General features: G+C 40.0%; 1 protein-coding gene and 1 pseudogene across 6 annotated transcripts in view; one reads left to right on the top strand and one right to left on the bottom strand.

The window, feature by feature from the left end:
- Positions 1–19,996, top strand: part of SSH2 (slingshot protein phosphatase 2) — a 294,781-nt gene that overhangs the window by 27,348 nt on the left and 247,437 nt on the right. The window lies entirely within an intron of this gene.
- LOC128571217 (DNA polymerase epsilon subunit 3-like) lies at positions 14,221–15,162 on the bottom strand (annotated as a pseudogene). The gene has a single exon (XR_008375704.1). The product of XR_008375704.1 is annotated as a DNA polymerase epsilon subunit 3-like (transcript).

Consider the following 19,996-nt stretch of genomic DNA (forward strand, 5'->3'; position numbering starts at 1 on the left):
AATATCTACAGGGGCAGCAAATCTTCCTTTGAAACTGAATTTGATTTTTGGAAATAACCAAAGATAATTTTTGTCCATATCTGAAGAATGTTAATTAGACAGTTCCAAACATCTTAATTGAGATTGTCTTTTATATTTCAGGCCCTGGGGATATAAGAATGTCTAAAATAATCAGCTCCTGCTCTGAAAGCTGGGGAAGAAAGGTTGATGTATAACCTTGGGGCAGACAGCACATCAAAAGATTGTCTAAGGGACTTGTTAGGGAGGTACAGGACAGGAAACCGGGCTCTCTCAGCCCTAGAACCTTACTCACAAAATTAATGATATAGTAAAAGAAAGAAAGGAAATGAAAATAGGCTTTCTGTAAATTAGTGAGATAATTATTTTGTGAATCATGATTTGGTTTAAATATGCTTTCTAAGCAGAAAATTCCAAATATTTTCAAGTGGTGAAATACTGAAGAATTTCTAAGATGACTGTTTGAGGAGAATACTCATTTAAAAATATATTTTATTATATTGGTTAAAAAAAGATACTTTTCATTAGTTTATTATTATTATTTTTTGAGACAGAGTCTTATGTTGCCCTTGGTAGAGTGCTGTAGCGTCACAGCTCACAGCAATCTCAAACTCTTGGGCTGAATGAAGCGATTCTCTCGCCTCAGCCTCCCAAATAGCTGGGACTATAGGCATCTGCCACAACGTTTGGCTATTTTTTAGAGATGGGGTCTGGCTGGCTCAGGCTGGTCTCTAATTGCTGAGCTCAAGCAATCCACCTACCTTGGCTTCCTAAGTGCTGTGATTACAGGCCTGAATCACTGCTCCCAGCCATTGCTTAATTAATTAATTAATTCAATTTTTTGAGATAGAGTCTCACTGTGTGGCCCTCTGTAGAGTACTATGATGTCACAGCTCACAGCAACCTCAAACTCTTGGGCTTAAGTGATTCTCTTGCCTCAGTCTCCTGAGTACCTGGGACAACAGGCGCCGGCCACAATGCCTGGCTATGTTTTGGTTTCAGTTGTCAATGTTGTGTAGCAGGCCTGGGCCGGGCTTGAACCCACCAGCCTTGGTGTATGTGGCTGGTACCCTACTCACTGAGCTATGGGCACCGAGCCTAGCTTATTATTTTAGAGACTTATATTGAATTCTCTATTTTTACCTTGTGAGATATTCTAAAGACATATTCACCATGAAAAATTAGGATTGAGTTTTAGGATTGATTTTGTTCATTTTTTCCCTACTTCTCTTAGATGTTTCTACAAACTTTAAAAATATTTTTTGCCCCAGGCTAAAAAAGACAAGAATTTTCACAGCAAATATGAGGGGGCAGAGGGAAGAAGAGGTAGTAAAAATGAAGAATATTTTGAGCTAATCCATCTTAGAGACAGAGTGGTTAAAAATGTGTACTTCCTCCCCAACATCTTTTGTGAAAGATGTTAGAATGAAAAGACAAATTATTGAGATATTTTTTAAGGGCAACAGAAAATAGATGATTGGTAGAGCAGTCTTATATTTTTTCAAACCTGGATGATAATGAAAGAAGTGCTAGTAATCATTTTTCTGTGCAATAGGTGTTAAATAGGATGGGCAAACCAGTGATGGGGATTCTAGAAAACAATCTTAAAGTGGAACGTTTATTAGGGTTGCTTTGTTAAAATGGTTGTAACATACTCACAATAAAGGCTGCTTTCATGAACTATATGAGTTTGTAACTTTACTTTGTAACTCAGCAAAGAAAACAGCTTATAGTATGTAGTATGTAAATTTTTGAATTAATTTTATTTCATTTTACTGTGTATCTCTCAGTGCGCATTTATCACCATTTATGCCTATGTTAGTTAAGGAATAGGCCAAGCTTCTATTAATAGAAGACTGCAACATAGTGAGTCATATTAGTAAATAAGTTAGTTCATTTCTTTCTCTTGTGGCAGTTTAGAAGACGAACCATTTCTTGTTAATCAGAGGTCAAAGAACTGCTCCAACATGGAATAGTTAGACTGCAAAATAGTGCTGTCTGCATGAGCACATATTGCTGAGTTTTCCTGAAAACTCTTTTGTTTGTTTTTTTTTTGGCTATGTAGAAAACTCTTTACTTAAAAATCTGCCCGCATCCTGTTTTCCTATGGGGTTTTAGAACAAAGAAATACAAAAAACTTAACACCTGAAGAGTGAAAAGTTTAGAAATTAGCATTTATCTTGATATTTATTGGGTAAATTTCAATATCTAATCTAAGTAAAAAATTTTATTTTACTAAGGGGGAAATATTTTGTTCTAATTATATACTTTTGTGATAATGTAAATTTATTATTTCCTCTTCTGTGTCTCAGAAATTTTTTGTGTATACATTTTTTTTTTTGAGACAGAGTTTCAAGCTGTCATCCTGGGTAGAGTGCTGTCACGTCACAGCTCACAGCTACCTCACAGCTATCACACACAGCTTAAGTGATTCCCTTGCCTCAGCCTCCCAAGTAGCTGGGACTACAGGTGCCTGCCACAACGCCTGGCTATTTTTTGGTTGTAGTTGTCATTGTTGTTTTGGCAGGCCTGGGCTGGATTTGGACCCTCCAGCTCCGGTGTATGTGGCTGGCGCCCTAGCCACTTGAGCTACAGGTGCCAAACCTGTGTATACATATTTTTATAGCATTATTTTAGAGTTTTTGTTTTAGGAGTCAGCCCCTCCCTTTAGACTGAGGTCAGGAAACTTTCTTGTTTATTTTTGTAACCCCCTTTGTGTCTGAAACATAATAAATACAGTAGAACCTCACTGTATAGTTGACCACCCAAGGGACTGTAATAAACTGGTTGCTATAATTAGGTGGTCAACATAGGAACTAGGCCTGATGTACTGATATAGAGCATGTCTGGTCTATGAAAATTAGGTCAACTTAACGAGGTGGTCAACTATGGAGGTTCTACTGTGTGTAATATTAGTTAATGGATGTCAATGAAGAAATGCTAATCTCATTTAATTATAGACTTCCTCATTACTAAAATAAGACAGTTCTGGGGCTTATAATTTTACATAGCACATTGGATGAATTACATTATAGTATTAAATAGGTTGAGGATGAATGTTTAAATTTATAGGCTGAATTTTACATAGGAATGGAATAACATGTAATTAAAGTCATGAAAAAGACAAGCTAAAACTAGCCAGCAATAAAGTGAATGGGAATGGGGTAGAGTGGACTTTATAGATAGAAGAATAGAATGTATAAAGACAGTATAGCCATTTGTAGAAATACACTTGATTTTATTCAGCCGGAGTAGAGAGTGTATGTTGGGGTTGGAGCTGAGACTAAAGAGGCCATTAGAAGCCTTATGTGATTCAAGGTTGAAATTTTATTCTGAAACTCATGAGGAAATATCGAAGAATTTAGTAGAGGAGTGATATGATCAGATTCAAAGTTTAGAAAGGTAAGTCAGATGTACTTACAAATTTGGTGAAAGAAGGAAAGATGGTAGTTGAAAGGAAGAGTCTTGACTTGGCACCTGTGGCTCAAGCGGCTAAGTTGCCAGCCACATACACCTGAGCTGGCAGGTTCAAATCCAGCCCAGGCCTGCCAAACAACAATGATGGCTACAATCAAAAAAATAGCCAGGTGTTGTGGTGGGCGACTGTAGTCCCAGCTACTTGGGAGGCAGAGGCAGGAGACTTGCTTGAGCCCAGGAGCTGGAGGTTGCTGTGAGCTGTGATGCCACAGCACTCTACCCAGGGCAACAGCTTGAGGCTCTGTCTCAAAAAAAGAAAGAAAAAAGAAAGAAAAGGAAGAGTCTGGTATGACTTAAGTGTTCCAGATTTGGGTAGCTTTGTGGTTAGTGGTGCCACTCATCAAAGTGGAGAATAACAGAGGCCAGTTTAGATGGTGGGGTGGGAGGTGAGCATCTTGAGTTTGAGGTATACAGTCAGCCCTTTGTTTCTATGAGTTCTGAATCTGTAGATTCAATCAGACATGGATTGAAAATATTATAAATAACAGTAACAGTAAAATGACAATGAAATAAAAAAACACAAAATTTAAAACATATAACTATTTCTATACCATTTATGTTGTAGTAGGTATTATAAATCTAGAGATTGTTTGAAATATATGAGAGGCTGGGCATAGATTATATCCAAATACAACAACATTTTATATCAGGGACTTGAGCATTTGTGGATTTTGGTAGCCAAAGCAGTCCTAGAACTAATTCCCTATGGATGCTAAGGGATAACTGTATATGAAACAAGGGAAGGTCCCAGATTGGAGAGACACATCTGCTGCTCAGCAAGGAGATTTAGGCTGGAGACAGAGAAAATGATAGTGATCTTTTATTAAGATTTTTCTTAAATGTTTCAGGAGCTGTCATAAACACTTTACATGTATCATGTCATTTAGTCCTTATGAGTAATTATTATTCTAAGGTTACATAATTAGTAAGTGGCAGAGTCACTTATTGACTCTTTTTTTTTTTTTTTGTAGAGACAGAGTTTCACTTTATCGCCCTCGGTAGAGTGCCGTGGCGTCACACGGCTCACAGCAACCTCCAACTCCTGGGCTTAGGCGATTCTCATGCCTCAGCCTCCCGAGTAGCTGGGACTACAGGCGCCCGCCACAACGCCCGGCTATTTTTTTGTTGCAGTTTGGCCGGGGCTGGGTTTGAACCCGCCACCCTCGGCATATGGGGCCGGCGCCCTACTCAGTGAGCCACAGGCGCCGCCCCACTTATTGACTCTTAAGGCTGTGCTAATGTCTTCAGCATATGAATGCTATCATCCATGGAGAAAGTATAGGGTGAACAAGTGGAGAAGTAAAGGGTGACTAAAGTGTGAGGTAAGAGAGGACTAAAGATGAACTTTTGGGGAACTGGACAGTTGAGAGGCTAATGGGGAGAAAGCCTACAAAATAAGACTAAAGAAGACTATCAAGAGTGATGTTAATCAAAATGTGTTCTCCAGCTCATTTGCTTTAAAAGGAATTGTTCTATTGCCAAGTGATTTTGCAAAACACCGTAGAATGCCATGTTTTAAAGTCAGAAATATCAGTATATTAAAACTCTGAGAGATCCTGTAGTAAAGAAACCTACCCTGTTTCTCCGAAAATAAGACATCCTCCGAAAACAAGACCTACTTACAGGAAAGATAAGATGTCCCCTGAAAATAAGACCTAGCGCATCTTTGGGAGCAAACCTTAATATAAGACACTGTCTTATTTTTGGGGAAACAGGGTATTTGATCATGATCCCTTCTCTTAGTCCTATTCTTTTTACTATACCAAATACCACAGAATAGGGAATTTATAAAGAGCAGGAATTTATTTCTTATAGTACTAGAAGCTAGAAAGTCCCAGGTGCCAGCAGATTTGGCATCTGGTGAGGGCCTTCTTGCTTCATCTGTACGTAGCAAAAGGAGTGGTAAAAGGGGTGAACAGTCTCTGGAACTTCTTTTATAAGGTCATTAATCCAATTCTTGAGTGCTCTTTCTTATGACTTAATTATTTCCTAAAGGCTGTACCTCTTTTTATTTTGTATTGTTTTGAGACAGTCATACTCTTGTTGCTTAGGCTGACGTACAGTGGCATGATCACAGTTCACTGCAACCTCTAATTCCTCGGCTCAAGTGATCCTCCTGGCTCAGCCTCCTGAGTAGCTGGGACTAATTTTTTATTTTTTATAGAGATGGGGATTTTGCTATGTTGCCCAGGCTGGTCTTGAACTCATGGCCTCAAGTGATCTTCCCACTTTGGCTTCTCAAAGTGCTGAGATTGTGGGCATGAACACTGTGCCCAGCTGGTCTCAACTTTTGTTTTTTGCAGTTTTTGGCTGGGGCCAGGTTTGAACCTGCCACCTCTGGTCTATGGGGCTGGGCCCTACTCCTTTGAGCCACAGGGGCTGCCCTGGTCTCAACTCTTAACACTATCACATTGGGGATTAAGTTCCAACATATTAGTGGGGGAATTATTCAGACCACAGCATTTCCCCTCTTTTGGATAAATAGCATTGATATCCTTAGGACTGGAGACTCTAGTTAGGATAAATCTAGGTGAGTATGACATCAAAATGCTAAGCTAGGGGTGTCCAACCTTTTAGCTTCTCTGGGCCACATTGGAAGAAGTATAGTCTTGGGCCACACATTAAATACACAAACAGAAGGCTGGGCACAGTGGTTCATGCCTGTAGTCCTAGCATTCTAGGAGCGGAAGTGGGTGTGGATTGGGTGTGGATTGGCCTAAGCTTACAGGTTTGTGACCAGCCTGAGCAAGAGGGACACCCCATTTGTAAAAATAGCTGGATGTTGTGACAGGCTTCTGTAGTCCCAGCTACTTGGAAGGCTGAGGCAAAAGAATTGTTTGAGCCCAAAAGTTGAAGGTTGCTGTGAACTATGACACCATGGCCTTCTACCAAGGATGATAAAGTGAGACACTGTCTCAAAAAATAAAATATGGTTCGAGACCAGTCTGAGCCAGAGCGAAACCTCATCCGGAAAAATAGCTCGGCATTATGGCGGTTGCCTGTATGAAGTCCCAACTCTTTGGGAGGCTGAGGCAAGAGAATCGCTTGAGACTAGGAGTTTGAGGTTGCTGTGAGCTAGATACCACATCACTGTACCGAGGGTGACAAAGTGAGATTCTGTCTCAAATAAACAAACAAACAAATAAATAAATATACAAATACTAACAAAAGCTGGTGAGCAAAAAGTAAATAAAGTCCATGCATAATGTTCATGATACCTGCCACCACTAATAAGCAAAAAAGTCCTCACGTAATAATCCTAATTTTGCAGCAGCCTGTTCAGAAAGTCTTTTAAAGTTATCAGGAGGGTCCCAAGTTTGTGATCACTGATAAAATAAATGTACCTATCTAAGTAATAAAATGGGGTTTAAAAAAGTTTTTTATCATAAAGGTGGGCAACATAAAACTAGAGGGATATTTGACATTTGAAAAACTAATGCATCAGTGTCTGGTTTGATAGAAGTATTTGGAATTCTCATTGAGTTCTCAAGGTACTTACCAGATATTTTGGTTCTAATTTTACTCTTAATGTGCTTTCTTCTTCTTCTTCTTCTTTTTTTTTTTTTTTTTTTGGAGACAAGAGTCTCAAGCTGTCGCCCCAGGAAAAGTGCTGTGGCGTCACAGCTCACAACAAGCTCATTGGGTTTAAACAATTCTCTTGCCTCAGCCTCCCAAGTAGCTGGGACTACAGGCGCCTGCCACAATGCCCGGCTATTTTTTGGTTGTAGTTGTCATTGTTGTTTGGCAGGCTGGGGGCTGGATTCGAACCTGCCAGCTCTGGTGTATGTAGCTGGCGCCCTAGCTGCTGTGCTATAGGTGCTGAGCCAATGTGCTTCATTCTTAAAAATAGTTGCTCCCTTAAAAAATTGAAATCATAACTATGTATCTTTACAGACCACAATGGAGTAGTAAAAGTAGAAATCAGTTCCAACAGAAACACTCATCCCCACACAAAGTCATGGAAACTAAACAACTTATTGCTGAATGATAGCTGGATCAAGGAGGAGATAAAGAAGGAAATCATTAGATTCCTTAACAAAAAGGACAGTGAGGCCATAAGCTATAAAAACCAATGGAATATTGCAAAAGCAATTGTAAGAGGGAAATTTATTCCATTAAATGCCCACATCCACAAATCAGAAAGAACACAAATCAACAACTTGATAAATTGTCTTAAGGAACTGGAAAAGGATAAGCAGTCCAATTCTAAACCTGGCAGAAGAAAAGAAATAACCAAAATCAGATCAGAAGTAAATGAAATCAAGAACAAAGGAACAATTCAGAAGATTAACGAAGCAAAAAGTTGGTTCTTTAAAAACATGCCAGACGCAGTGGCTCATGCCTGTACTCCTAGCACTTTGGGAGGCCAAGGCAGGTGGATTGCCTGAGCTCAGGAGTTGGAGATCAGCCTGAGCAAGAGTGAGACCCTGTCTCTATAAATAGCCGGGTGTTGTGGTGGGCGCCTGTAGTCCCAGCTACACGGGAAGCTGAGGCAAGAGGATCACTTGAGCCCAAGAGTTTGAGGTTGCTGTGAGCTATGATGCCATGGCATTCTACTGAGGGTGACAAAGTGAGATTCTGTCTCAAAAAAGAAAAAGAAGAGAAAAGAAAAAAATATTGACAAACTCTTGGCCAGATTAACCAGACTCAGAAAAGTAAGATCTCTAATAAGGTTAATCAGAAACAAAAAAGGGGAAATAACAATAGACACCACAGAAATAAAAAATATCATCATTGAATACTACAATATTCTCTATGCCCAGAAATTTGAAAATGCAAAGGAAATGAATAAATTCCTGGAATCACACTATCTATGTAGACTCAACCAGGAAGAAACAGAACTCTTGAACAAACCAGTGCCAAAATTGAAACAACAATAAAAAGCTTCTACTTTGTTGTCCCAGACCAGTTTCATACCAGAATTTACCAAACCTTCAAAGAAGAGCTTGTACCTATCAGGAAGGAAGGAACTCTGTCCAACCCCTTTTATAAAGCAAATATCACTGTGATACCAAAACCAAGAAAGGACCCAATTAAAAAAAACAACAACTACAGACCAATATCATTAGTGAACATTGACAGAAAAATACTCAACAAAATCTTAGCAAACAGAATTCAGCTATACATAAAAAAAATAGTTTATTGCAACGAGGTAGACTTCATCACAGGGATGCATGGCTGGTTTGAAGTATACAAATTACCACACAAACAGAAGTAAAAACATAGCTCACATGATCCTCTCAATAGATACAGAAAAGGCAGTTGACAAAATTCAGCATCTTCTTTTGTTTTTTTCTTTTTTTGAGACAGAGTCACACTATGTCACCCTTGGTAGAGTACCATGGCATCACAGCTCATAGCAACCTCAGACTCTTGGGCTTAAGTGATTCTCTTGCCTCAGCCTCCCTAGAAGCCCGCCACAATACCCCAGTTGTTTTTGGATTGCAGTTGTCATTGTTGTTTAGCTGGCCCGGGCCAGGCTCGAAACCACCAGCCTCGGTGCATGTGTCTGGCACCGTAATCACTGTGCTACAAGTGCTGAGCTTAGTTGTGTCTTTTAAGGACACTAAATAAGTCATTTATTCATTCAGTCACATTATATTCACAATTGATGCCTCTAATAAAAATGGTAAATTGAGCCGTATTTTTAGCATTAGTGCTGTCACCCATCACCAAAGCATAAAATTAAAAAGTATGAGCTTGCTCAGTGCCCATAGCATGGTGGTTATGGCACTGGCTATATACACTGAGACTGGAGGGTTTGAACCCAGCTCAGGCCAGCTAAGCAACAATGACAAATGCAACAGAAAAATAGCCAGGCGTTGTGGCAGGTGCCTATAGTCCCAGCTCCTTCGGAGGCTGAGGCAAGAGAATCACTTAAGCCCAAGAGTTTGAGGTTGCTGTGAGCTGTGATGCCATGGCACTCTACCTAGGGTGACATAGTAAGACTCTGTCTCAAAATATAAAAATAAATAAATAAAAAATAAAAGAAAAACCTAGTCAAAAAAAGAATTATCATCTTGACTCTCCAAACTTCTTTTGATAGATTTTCCAATTTCTCCAATACATCCAGCTATAGTCTGGTGAGACAAACTGATTTTAGAAATACCCCCTTTTTTCAGAGCAAATTATATCTGCTGTACTTTCTATACATTCCTTAATAAACTCACTATCAGTAAATGGTTTTGATTTTTTTGCTATTAAATATGCTACTATTAGTTTTTGCAAGGAATCAGTCTGAGTTGTAACTTTTTTCATGTTCCAATTGTCATTTTATCTCAAGATGGTGGAATTAATTATAAATTTAAATTGTTTAGGCAGCACATTTTAACAAAAAGCAAACCTCTTATTCAAAAGTAATCATTTAACCATTCAAAATACAGAATAGGAAGGGTGAGAAACATCTGACAGGCCAATAGACTTAGTTCTTTCACTATATGAAAGAATATAGTTTTCACTATATGAAAGCTCAAACTTTTTATTTTTAGGAAAGGTAAACTGTAACTTCAGCATAGACAGAAATATGGAAAGATTTTGTCATACTGACTAGTGTCCTTTAATTAACTGTTTCTAGTTGTCTTGATTGGGAAAGACACATTTACCGAACTGGCTATACTTTAGCTTTCTTTGCCAGCAGCTTAAATCTGCAGTGCGCTTGGCAATTGTCTCCTCCTCCTGCTGTGCAGAGATGCTCACGTGCTTCTCCACCCAGTTTATCATGTGTTCTTGTTCCTTTCCTTGTATCATACTCTGCACAGAGATGTGTACTCCAGGCTTTTCTTTATCACCTTATATATTCTATATAGCAGTTCCTGGTAAGTAAGCTCCAAGGCCATAGCAATGTTATTCCTATGGGCATCAAAAAGGCTTCTGAACCAGTGCCTGCAACACCCCTGGACCTAGGAGGGCTGAGTTCTTCAGAGAGATGGCACTGGGGACAGCATGGTCAGCGAAGGTCCAAGCAGCAGTCTTAGCATCCCTGTGAGTTGTAACTTTTAAAAAGGTTTATTTTGAGAAGATAGACTTTATTTCAGTTCTGCTATTTTGTCCTTATGACAATCCTTCTTATATATAGATTGCATTTGGTAGCATGTTTTTGCATATACTGCCTTTTCAAATTATAGTCTTTGAAAACTTGCCCAAATTCCCTACAAATTAACCAAATTAACTTACTATTTGCCTAAACAAAAAAGTAGTCACTTGTCTACTTTTCTTTTTTTTTTTTTTGTAGAGACAGAGTCTCACTTTATGGCCCTCAGTAGAGTGCCGTGGCCTCACACAGCTCACAGCAACCTCCAACTCCTGGGCTTAAGCGATTCTCTTGCCTCAGCCTCCCGAGTAGCTGGGACTACAGGCGCCCGCCACAATGCCCGGCTATTTTTTTGGTTGCAGTTTGGCCGGGGCCGGGTCTGAACCCGCCACCCTCGGTATATGGGGCCGGCGCCCCACCGACTGAGCCACAGGTGCCGCCCACTTGTCTACTTTTCATTGAACAATTTTCCTTTATCTGTAATAGTTCTTTTTCTGGGTTATGTTTTTGTTTGAGACATTGTAGAAGCCATGCTGGAATTAAAAAACAGTAATAGATAAGGGACTATATTTACTTTTATTATGACAATTAATTTATAGGCAAACAGAAAGGAAGGTTTGGGCCCTTCCATACCTTGGCTGCTGATGTGCAGTGTGAGGCAGAGTGCTGATTGTAAAGCATGGTGGGTGCTGACTGAGGCGCTGTTGAGATGTGGAAGTACCCTTAATATTATCAAATAAGAATGTTTACCTGATCTGTAAAGAGCATTAAATGCCTAACAATGCAATAGTAGGTTGAAATATTGATAATTGCTGGGGCACCAAGTCACCCTGAGCACCTGTTAACATCTTATGGTGTTAGTTGACTATGCTTGGAAGATAACACTGGAAACTGCACAGTGCTGTAAAACTGAAGCCACACATGTGTATAAATAGTGAGAGTGTATGTATGTTTATTTTATATAACATTTTGACACAATGTTATCTATAAAGTTCACACTCTGAGCATTTGAGTTCCACCAAAAAAACATTTAAAAATCTCAGTGTTTTGGGTGGCGCCTGTGGCTCAGTGAGTAGGGTGCTGGCCCCATATACCGAGGGTGGGGGGTTCAAACCCAGCCCCGGCTGAACTGCAACCAAAAAATAGCCAGGTGTTGTGGCGGGTGCCTGTAATCCCAGCTGGTCGGGAGGCTGAGGCAGGAGAATCGCGGAAGCCCAAGAGCTGGAGGTAGCTGCTGTGAGTCCTGTGACATCATGGCACTCTACTGAAGGCGGTAAAGCGAGACTCTGTCTCTACAAAAAAAAAAAAAAAAAAAAAATCTCAGTGTTTTAAGTTTATGATTTTGTGTCGGGGCACGTTGATAGCCATCTTGGGCTGCATACAGTCCAATGGCCATGGGCTTGTTACCCCTGTCCTAAGCAAAGAGCGTTTAAGTATTGAGGAGGTCAACAGAAGAAAGAGTAGCAAGTCCATGGACTTTGGCAATTAGGAGGGCACTAGTGACTTGAGTGAGCTCTGCTTTGTAGAGTAGCTGGTCAGAAGACCATTGAGTGGGGAGGAGAGGGAGGTAGCAAATAGAGACTATTCTTCTTAAAGCCTTGCCTCAGAGAGAAAGAGAAGAAAGTAGCTAGAGGAGAATTGAGGATAGGGAAGGGCTCTTTGGGGTTATTTGGAAGAAACTTGAGAATGTTTTTATGCTAAGGGGAAGGGGTTTTTTAAGAAAGAAAAGGGTCAAAATAGAGTAGAGAAGAGAGGATGATTCATGGAGCAAGATTCTGGGGAAATAGAAGTTCCAGAGGACAGATGAGAGATTAGTTTTGGAGGGGGCAAGTAATTACACTGAGCTCTTGGGAACTTATTTTCCAAGTAGGATTGTTGTGTTTTGTGTTTGTGTTTGTATTTCCTGCTTTACTGAATCTTTCTCCTCATTGTCACAGGGTTAGCTGTGCTTCCTCTAGCAGCTCTTTATTTTTACCAATTTGCTGCTTCATATCTGCTTCTAACTAAAAACCAGAAAACCAACCTTTTCAGGAATGAAGAATAAATAAACTGAAGGTCTCCATCTCCCAAGGGAAGGAGTCCATAAGTTTTGGGCCATATCTTTTTTGTTCTTAGATCCCTTTTTTAGGTGAAGTGGTGTGGGAGGTTGCTTTGGTAGCTTCCAGATTTTTAAAATTTGTATGTATTTACTATTAGAAAATGTCTACTGTTACTTCATTTTTCTCTTTTTTTAATTCTTTTTTTTTTTTAACAAAAATGTCCTTTATTTGCACAAAGCATTATTAATCTTCTCAAAAATTTTCACTCATTCATCAAAAATCTTTTCATTGTATTTATTTAACAAGTTAACAGTGTCAAACTACACTTCACTACCTGTCAAACCCCAACCACTCAAGAGACAAACAAAAAGTGCTTGGAGTACTGAATGTAAAGAAAAAGGCTAAGGAAGGCCAACAAAGATGCTTTAGAAGCAGTTAAAGGGTTTGGATTGGGGGTGCAGGTGGGTGGGGAATAGATTCCTGAGCACCATCAGATTTCCCTTAAGTAATTTAGAGGGTTTTCATAAAATCATTTTTAAAAGATTAAAGGAATCAGAGGAACTTGGACTCTGAAACATTAAGCAGGTCCAAATTCCTATACTGACAGAAGATGTGAAAAAGGAAAGAAAGTGGGGACGGGGAACCCAGAGGCAGAAGAGAGACAGGAAGCAAGAAGCACAGAGGGGAAAAAGTTGTGCCTAGAGGAAATAAAGTTTGGAATTCATAAATTGAAAAATGAAAAGCCACACACACAAATCTGAGAGATGGAATATAAGAAAAGCCTGGCATTTTATACCTTCCAGGAGGCGTGAATAAATTGTACTTAGCAGGCAGTGAGGTACACCTAAGACTAAACCATCTTTTTTGTAACAGTAAGACATTAGCACGCTTGCTCGACTAATTCTAGCCTACACTGCTGATTTAGGAGCCCATGTATCCAGAGGGTAATTACTCTAGCACGTTAAATGTCTATAGGCAACATAAAAGGGTATAAGCCAAGTGGGTCTCTAGAAAATAAAATTCAATTAATGCTACTATCAAGTGAAGAGACAACAGAATAGATTTCATTATTTTCCCACAGCTTTTTAGTAGTCTCCTAAAGCTTTACTGTTCCGAATACTCTTAATAAGCTACTATTGCTAAACACTGTACAATCAAATATAGGCTGACTGTGATCAAAGCCCCAATTTTCCTGAGCCTTTGCTGCCTCTGTGATCTGGAATACAGCAGGCAGCATGGAAGTTATTACTTTTTGAGAGGAGCAGGGGGACTAGGGATCAAAAATGACCTAACCATACATATAAGCAAACAAGAATGATTCAACTAATTTAATTTGCCATTCAGAATCTCTCTTGCCAAAGTCATAACCTTCAGACTGAATAAAAAAGGATTCTGCTGGGCAGCGCCTGTGGCTCAGTGAGTAGGGCGCCAGCCCCATATGCCGAAGGTGGCGGGTTTGGACCCAGCCTCGGCCAAACTGCAACAGAAAAATAGCCGGGCGTTGTGGCGGGCGCCTATAGTCCCAGCTGCTCGGGAGGCTGAGGCAAGAGAATCGCGTAAGCCCAAGAGTTGGAGGTTGCTGTGAGCTGTGTGACGCCACGGCACTCTACCCGAGGGTGGTACAGTGAGACTCTGTCTCTACAAAAAAAAAAAAAAGGATTCTGCTACTCAGATGCTTTGAGTTTGGGAAGTGCTGGTTTTGGTGACAATTCTAGTCATTTTTTATTTTCATCTTCTAAGGCACTTCTGCCTAAGACTACTCTGCCCCCGCAGGGAAAACCTTCAGAGAAACATGTAGCAAGTCTCAGAATGGTACCTTCCAAGGTGCCACAGTCGCCCACCCTATTCAGTTGTCCACTTCCTCTTCATTTTGTCCTTCTTCTTTCATCCTTTCATCATCTTCATCGTTGTCCTCATCCCTGCTCTTGTCTTGCTCTTCTGAATCTGTTTTTTTTGTCTTTGTCCTTTTGTTCTGAAGCTTCCTTCTTGCCCTTCTGCTCCCGCCTATGTGCTTCCAGAGCTGCTTTTAACGGGGTAACGAATCGCTGGAACTCCATCTCTTCCATGGCGGAGAGCACATCACTGGCATTCAAAGTCTTGCGCTTCCCTTTCATTGCAAAATTGTTGGCACAGGACGTGGCATACAGCACGAAGACGCTGGCGGCGCGGGAGATGGCGCTCCGGGCCTCCTTGGAGATGTTGACCCCGTCCGGGAGCGCCTCCTTGATGATCCTGGTGATGACGGCGTTGGGCAGGTTTAGGTCCCCGGGCCTCTTCACCATTGCCGTCGCCCGGGCCCTCTTTTTTTTAATTCTTAAAAGCTGTTTTCCTCATTTTAAAAAGCTGCTTGGTGGTAGATAGCCTCAGCTATATATTGTTTATACAAAATCTCTTCAGTTTAAAGATGAAGTATAACTAGAATATGAATGGGATGGTCAGGACATAAGGTTCTGAATTATAACTACAAAGTTGTGCAAGATTAAATATCCTTATTAGTACCAGGTGTTTGTGGTGTGGGCTGTACTGAGGCCTTTTGATTTATTGTGGGTGATATAGTTCTGCTCTGTGCTTTTCATAGCTAATTATGATTCTTTTATCTAGAGCTGGATAGCCCTTTTGGTTAAATGAGAAGTCTGGAAATTCCTTTTTTTTTTTTTTTGAGACAGAGTCTTACTTTGTCACCCTTGGTAGAGTTCCATGGGGTCATAGCTCACAGCAACCTCAAACTCTTGGACTCAAGCTATCCTCTTGGCCTCAGCCTCCCAAGTAGCTGGGACTACAGGTGCCAATGCCCGGCTATTTTTGGAGATGAGGTCTTGCTCTGGCTCAGACTGGTCTTGAACTTGTGAGCTCAGGCAATCCACCCACCTCTGCCTCCCAAAGTGCTAGGATTATAGGCATGAGCCACCGTGCCTGGACTAAGAAGTCTGGAAATTCTGTAGTTAATCTTTAGACTGCTGTTCATAAGTCAGAAGTTTGGAGGCTTTTTTTCTTTTTCCATAATTAGGACATATGTTAAGTATTTTTACTTAGAAGAGTGGGGTAAATCTGATGGGTTTCATCTAAATAACATAGTACTGGAAGTATTTGTATTAAACGTGGTTGATAACCACATGTACTAGACAGACGTGGGAATTTAAGCAGAACAGATTTGTGGGGTACATCTCTATCCTACCGCATCTCTCTTGCTGTGTGTTTTTTTTTTTTTACTAGGCAAAGAACTTTGTTAACTTTTCTTTCAAACTTTATTCCCAGGCTTCTTCAGCTTAATTAGCTGCAAAGAATGAATTATGTATAAGTAAAAACTGAAAAGAGCTGCAATGTCCAAGGGGCTTAGGCTTAAAAATATTAGAGATCTAGATTTTATTAGATCCATAAACAAAAACAATTTTAAAAAGCAGTCATAATATAACATAGCAGCTCCCAGTAACTTCTTCAAGTTTCGTCTTCAGAAGTTGACTCAATTCAGTTTGCCTCATTCTTGGAACTTCATCATCATCATCCTCTCCAGTAGCAAATGGTGCTTTTCCATCCATAGATTGTTTAGGCAGAGCTTCAGCCAGCTCCTCAAGCTTGTCAGACTGTCTGCACCACGCTGGTTTAAGATGCTGGGTAGCATTTCTGTCAGCTGCTTTGTCTCAGCATGGCCTGTAATGGTTAAAGTGTTTGCTGCCAGAGATGCCTGAACTTTAGGGTTGTTAAAGTGGATCACTGTTCCTTGGTTTGTAAACATATTCACCTTTTCAATACCAGAGATATTGTTTACTCCTAACTTCATTAAGGAGAACTGAAGTTTTTTATCATCTGCTGTAGCTGTTCTATGAACTACCTTATTCTTTCTGCAAGCAGTTCCTTTCCCATCAATGCGCACTTGTGCCTATAGTTTGGCGAGTTTCTCTTGGTTCATGATAGTTTGTTTCATCTTGTCGGAGCGTAAAGGGGGCCGTGCGGGGGACTAGGGTTGGTGCTCAGGGGGGCTCGGGTGGACCAGCTGAGTTTAAGCGCACACACGCGGAGACGCAAGATGGCAGCTAGCTCTTGCTGTGTGTTTTTAACAAGTGATTCTGGTAAGTATACACTCTTGTAAAAAACTACTGGTGCAGGGAATACAGACTGTGATTATGTCTGACCCAGCCTGCGTCGTCCACTGACTATAGCAAAAGTATCCATGATTAGAACCTAAATCAGATGAATATATTCAGAGGCTTTTCATAGGATGATCTTTTTTTTTTTTTTTTTTTTTGGAGATAGAGTCTCACTATGTTACCCTTGGTAGAGTGCTGTGGCGTCACAACTCACAGCAATCTCCAACACTTGGGCTAAAGCGATTCTCTTGTCTTAGCCTCCCAAGTAGGTGGGACTACAAGCACCTGCAAAAACACTTGGCTATTTTTTTTGTTGTTGCAGTTGTCATTGTTGATTTTAGCTGGCTTGGGGTTGGGCTAGAACCCGGGCTGGTGCCCTACCCACTGAGCCTTGGGCACTGCCCCATAGGATGATCTTTTAAAAAATTCTTTTCAGACTTCTTACTATTTGTTAACAGCTTTGTTGAAATTTAATTCAAACACTATACAGTTAACTGTAGGTATTCACTGGTTAACTGGTTAACTCACAACTTAAGGTATTCACTGGTTTCTGGTACATTTACAGAAACTGGCACCCATCACCATAGTTAATTGTTTTTTTTTTGAGACAGACTCTCACAACGTCACCCTTGGTAGAGTGTCGTGGTGTCCCAGCTCATAGAAACCTCAAAATCTTGGGCTTAAGCGATTCTCTTGCGTCAGTCTCCCAAGTAGCTGGAACTACAGGTGCTGGCCACAATGCCTAGCTATTTTTTTTGTTGTTGTTGTCATTGCCGTTTAGTTGGCCTGGGCTGGGTTTGAATGCACCAGCCCTGGTGCCTGTGGCTGGTGCCCTAACCATTGACCATGCATGCCAAGCCACCATAATTAATTTTTGTATTTTTTTAATCAACTTAGAAACTCCCTACCCTTTAGCTATGACTACTCTTTCCCCTTTAGCCATAAACAGCCAGTATAGGGATTTTTCTATTCTGGACTTTCATATGAATGGAATCATGTAGTATGTTGTATTTTGTGATTGGCTTCTTTTGGTAGCATGATCTTTTCAAGGTTAATCTATACTGTAGCGTATGTTAGCACTTCATTCCTTTTTATGGCCAAACAATATTTCTTTGTATGGATATAGTACTACATTTTGTTTATCCTTTCATTCACTGATGACATTTAGGTTATTTCCGCCTTTTGGCTATTATGAGTAATGGTGCTATAAACATTTGTATACAACAATGGAATACTGTTCAGCTATAAAAAGAATGAAATTAGGCTTTTGCAGCAACATGGATAGACCTTGAGGCCAATATGTTAAGTGAAACAACTCGGGAATAGAAAGAAAAATACCACATGTTTTCACTTATTAGTGAGAGCTGAATAGTAGGTACACATGGACATAGAGTGTAGTATGACAGTGAAGATTCAGAAGACTGGGGAGTGGGAGAGGGATGAATAATGAGAAATTACTTGAGTACAATGTATGTTATTGGGCGATGATTATATTAAGAGCTGTGTAACAAAATTATACTAGTACCCCATAAATTTATACAAATAATTGAAAAATATTTATGTAGGCTGGTGCAGTGGCTCATGCTTGTAATCCTAGCACTCTGAGAGGCTGAGGCAGGTGGATTGCCTAATCTCAGGAGTTCAAGATCTGCCCAAACAACACAAGACCCCATCTCAACTAAAAACAGAAAAACTAGCTGAGCATTAGGGCAAGTACCTGTAATCCCAGCTACTCGGGAGGCTGAGGTAAGATCTCTTGAGCCCAAGAGTTTGAAGTTGCTGTAAGTTGTGATGCCATGGCACTCTAGCTGGGGCAACAGAGTGAGACTCTATCTCAAAAAAATAAATAAATAAATAAATAAATAAAATTTTTTTTTGGAATACATTTATGTATAAGTTTATATGTGGACATATGTTTTCATTTCTTTTGGGTATATACCTAGGAGTAGAATTACCAGGTCATATTCTAACTCTGTTTAAGTGGGAACTGCCAGTCTGCTTTCTAATAGTTTGCTGCTTAACATTGCCACCAGCATTGTATGAGAGTTCTATTTTTTTTTAGAGACAGAGTCTCACTTTATCGCCCTTGGTAGAGTGCTGTGGCGCCACAGCTCACAGCAACCTCCAACTCCTGGGCTTAGGTGATTCTCTTGCCTCAGCCTCCCAAGTAACTTGGACTACAGGCGCCCACCACAACGCTTGGCTATTTTTTGTTGCAGTTTGGCCAGAGCCGGGTTTGAACTTGCGACCTTGGCATATGGGGCTGGCACCCTTCCCACTGAGCCACAGGCATCACCCATATATGAGAGTTCTGACTATTTCACATCCTCATTAATACTTGTTACATGTGATTTTTTTATTTGAGCTGTCCTTGTAGGTATGAAGTATTATCCCACTGAAGTTTTTTTTTTTTTTTGGAAACAGGGACTTGCTCTGAGCCTGGTCTAGCTCATTGCAACTTTCAACTCCTGGGCTCAAGCCATCCTCCTACCTCAGCCTCCCGAGTAGCTGGGACTGCTGGTGTGCTACCATGCTACCACATCTGGCTATTTTTCTATTTTTTGTAGAGACAGGGTCTTGCTCAGGCTAGTCTTGAACTACTATGCTCAGTTAATCCTCCTGCCTTAGCCTCCCAAAATGTTAGGATTATAAGCATGATCCACTGTACTGGGCTTCGTGGTGGATTTTAATTTGAATTTTCCTGATGGCTAATCACGTTGAACATTTTTTCATGTGCTTATTGGCCATTTGTGTGTTTTTCTGAATATCTCATCGGATCCTTTGCGTATGTTTTAATTATTTTTCTTTATTATTGAGTTGTAAGAATTCTTTATGTGTTCTAGGAATAAGTCTCATGTCAGATATGTGATTTGCAAATATTTTCTCCCATTCTGCAGGTTGTCTTTTTACTTTCTTTATGATAACTTTTGAAGTATGAAAGTTTTATTTGATGTTCAGTTTATCTGTTTTTTCTTTTGTTGTTCATGCTTTTGATGTCATATCTAAGAATCCTTCGACAAATCTTAGATCATGAAGATTTACTACTATGTTTTCTTTTGAGAATTTTATAGTTTTTCTCTTAATTAAGTTATTGATCTGTTTTGAGTTGATTTTTGTATATGGTGTGAGATAAGGGCCTGACTTTGTTTACATGTAGCTATCCAGGTGTTTCAGCACCATTTGTTCTTTTTAAAAACTAAACTCAAATTTTATACAAAATGCCTTTTATTATTTTAAATAGTAGGTCTTTATAGTGGCTTTTTCTACTACCTGTGTGTTTAAGGTTGTAATTAAGACTTTAGAAATATAAACCATAAAAATATTTGGTTTGTAAAAATTACTAGGTT

The sequence above is a fragment of the Nycticebus coucang genome, chromosome 18 (assembly GCF_027406575.1).
Source record: "Nycticebus coucang isolate mNycCou1 chromosome 18, mNycCou1.pri, whole genome shotgun sequence".
NCBI classification, from domain to species: Eukaryota; Metazoa; Chordata; class Mammalia; order Primates; family Lorisidae; genus Nycticebus; species Nycticebus coucang.